Raw genomic sequence first — 3,591 nt, 5'->3', positions numbered from 1 at the left:
CTTTACAAAACATAAATCAGAAGAAAAATGCGTGTAAATGCTCAGATGTGATTTTGTGTAATTTATCACATCAATAGAATTAAAACATGTTGCAAACACCACATAACATCATCATTTGTTCCTTGTAGCCAGCTTCTTTCTTCCACAAACCAAAACACTTTAATGAGACAGCCTGAAATTGCCCCGTGTTTGTAACTGCATTAGCAACATGCTCCAGTTTCTGTGATGAAGGCTTCACAAATGCTGACCCAGACGACCTAACAGGCAAGCAAAGCTATATTCACACCAAAGTGTGGCTATGAATAGCTCAACAATTGAAGGTCACTGAAAGACACTCACCTGGCAGTGTCCAGCAAAACAGAAAAGGTTCACAAACTGAATAGATGCTGCATACTCGTCCATTAGACCGCCATGACAGCAGTGCAGTTAAGTTTGGATAACTACTAACTGTGAAGAAAAAAGGACAGCCATGTGTGCAGCAGTGGAACATTTGACAGGGGTCTAATCCTAACAGCTGTTTATGTCTAAATCCACCCTGAAAACAAAAAGATGGGCCAGATATCTAAACGCCGTCGTAGAAAAAGGATCGGTGCTACTCGCAGCATTATATTCAGCTTTCCTAGTGAGCCATGACTGTGACTAAGCCAGCATGAACAAAAAGAGGACCTTCAATCTGAAGAGGCGAAATACAATTCAGGCATCCATCCATTATCTATACCTGTTTTATCCTGAACAGGGTTACGGGGGGGGGGTTGCAGCCTATCCCAACTCACTTTGGGTGAAGGCAGGGTTCACCTGGACAGATCACCAGTCCATCACAGGGACAACACGCAGAGACAGATGGAAACAAAGAGCATTCACACTCATTCACACCAGAGGGGCATTTGTAGAATCATCAATTCACCTGACATGCATGTCTTTGGATGTTGGGAGGAAGAGAGAAGAGAACCCGCGCAGGCACAGGGAGAACACACAGACTCCACACAGAAAGACCCCGGAATCAAACCCGGGACCTTTTTGCTGTGAGGCGACAATGCTAACCACTGCACCACTGTGCCAAATATATTTATCCAAACTAAATGGAGACGGTAATGTTTTGACACTATCACCTATAAAGAGGAGAACTTTCTTGCAACTTCCACCACTGTGGATTCAAGCATTTCTTTTAATAAAAAAAAAGGGGCCATAAATCACAGATTTATTTAAAAAAAAATTCTGAAGTACCCATTGACATAGTGGCAGGACTCAGCTGTGAAAATTAGCAGTTCTATTTTTTTTTTTCTTAGGTTAGCATTAGCAGTCTGCTGTGGAGTAAAACAGTCACCTCTTGTCACTTGTCACCTCTACTGTTTCCAGCAGGCATGAAATGTGGCGAAAAACAGCACTAATGGAGGAGAAACGAGTTAGCTAATCTAAAAATAAACACATTTACATATTCCTTATAACAAATTCATGTGTGTGAGGATAAGATGCTCGCTCATCTGGACATTTTCAATGTGCACTGACTCACCAAATATACAGACAATGCTGCTGATAGCCTACGCACACAATGTCCATTCATATTAGGCTATTTATATCTCCGGCTAACGGTTCCAATCAAAGCAAGCGCCAAGTAAAAGAAAAGTAAACTGAAAAGCACCCAGTGGGAGATGAGAGAGCCGTGGGGAAGGGATTAGCTGGTGACATGGGGTCAAGCGTTACATTTGGGTGGTAATGAGCCTCCAACTTTAGCCTTGATGTGTTCCAGCAGATCTTCCGGGGACGGTGAAGGGTTCATCTGGCTGATTTGGGGTGCAAGGCCACAGAGAGAAGTGGGGGTGAGATTTCCAATCACTTGAAGTACCTTGGGAAATGAGAGATAATTCACCACATATGGATGGACCCTCAGGGACAGGGAACAGCGGAGCACTGACCGGTTTTCCCCAAGTGGCCGGCCGGTTTTCCATTGCTCAGTCACCGACACACGCACGAGTGTTTTTCCTAATCCCTCCTCCCTCTGGTCTGAGTTTCCCCACAGCTTTGTCTATTTTAAGCTTGTTTTAAGATTGCGTAGTTTCACTTTGACTCCAAACTTGACAGTTTTCCCATCTGTAGCTGTTAAAGACTTGCTGTGTATCAGTACTGCTGCAAGTCATCTCTGAATCTTCTATTATTATAAATATGACGCACAACTCTTCCCCCAGCCTCACAAAAGCTTTTTTTTCCCACCTGAATCTCCCTAAACCTTTGGAACATCTATAATGAATATGTTTTATTAACAAGAAGTGTGTCATGATGAACTTACAAATTCCCCCTGCAGCTCCCCTCAGGTCTATGGAGTGTTTTTTCAGTTTGTTGTTTTAGCCTGAAACTTTACTGCTCTGGTTCATTCTCATCAGCACCATTTTCTCCTGCAGGAGGTGGTGTCTATATTAACATGAGAACCCAGGTTATTGATCTCTATACATATATTAACATAGTATTCAGGTTTTTGATCATCAGTATATAGTCGTGCCTTGATTTCAGCCACTATCTTCTTTACAAGTTGACAATATTCAAAAACATGTGTGCATGTTTACATGTTTACTAGCAGTATATTTCTATTGGAGCCCAACAGGTACCATACCAAGGTTTCTCAAAACTAGGATAAAATGTTAAGATGTGCATCACATAACCATGAAACTCCAAAGATCCAATCATAACCAGGATACTAATCCGTATGTAAAGACACTCGGCGACTCTCTGTTGGGGCATTTAGCTTCTAAAGAGCAGAATTTCTTACAAAAACAAATCAAAAAGGAGAGAGAATATTGGACTCCCATTCATGAGGCGGAGACAAACATGAGTCCAAAGTAAAACTCTTCCGCAGAAGACACTGCACCCAGATGCATAATATTTCATTATTTGGTCCTTGAAAAAGGCTGCAACAGCTGTTGAGTTTAATGATAATAATAATAATAACGTATCACCATCTCTTGTCCGTTTTAAAGAGTTTAGGCATGAAAAATAATTAGTATTTGATTTGAAGCCTCGTTAGAGGCCAGTTAATTGTATATTACATACATTACTGACGTGTACAGATCATATTCATGTATTGTGCTTATTTACATTTTGATTGCAGTGTTTGATTGTATTTAATTTGAAGGCAAATACCTTCTTATCCTCTTATCTAATATTGTTGATTGCATTCAGAGTATGCAGGCTTTCATTCAAATATTTCCAGTAAACGAGCATCGGCATCCTGTTAATATTGTTCTAATGGAAACTTAAATTCTAAAAGGTCAAAAACATTTGAAATGACCTCAAGAAATGCTGCAATAAATGACTGCAAAGTGTGGGAATAAACTTGCTGCCAGTTGTTTCAGCATTTCCTGCTTCTTCAGTAAATTATGTTTGACTAATACAAATTGCCTGCAATTACTGACAGTTAAAAAAAAAGGTCGAAGGCTGTTTGGATTTTCCATTTGCACAATAAATTGATTCACTCAGGAACAGTGCAGCATAACAGTGACACAACTCACAGCTGTCCACTTTTACAGTAACCCCTCTTTAACAGTTGATTTGGCACAAATGTTGACACTTGCTGTGGAACTTTAACGAATGGTGCTCATC

Source organism: Brachyistius frenatus, unplaced genomic scaffold (assembly GCF_029030835.1).
Source record: "Brachyistius frenatus isolate BFR_SWC_R1_liver_20210118 unplaced genomic scaffold, ASM2903083v1 Contig_24, whole genome shotgun sequence".
In the NCBI taxonomy this organism is placed as follows: Eukaryota; Metazoa; Chordata; class Actinopteri; family Embiotocidae; genus Brachyistius; species Brachyistius frenatus.
Note: the sequence above shows the minus strand (reverse complement) of the source record.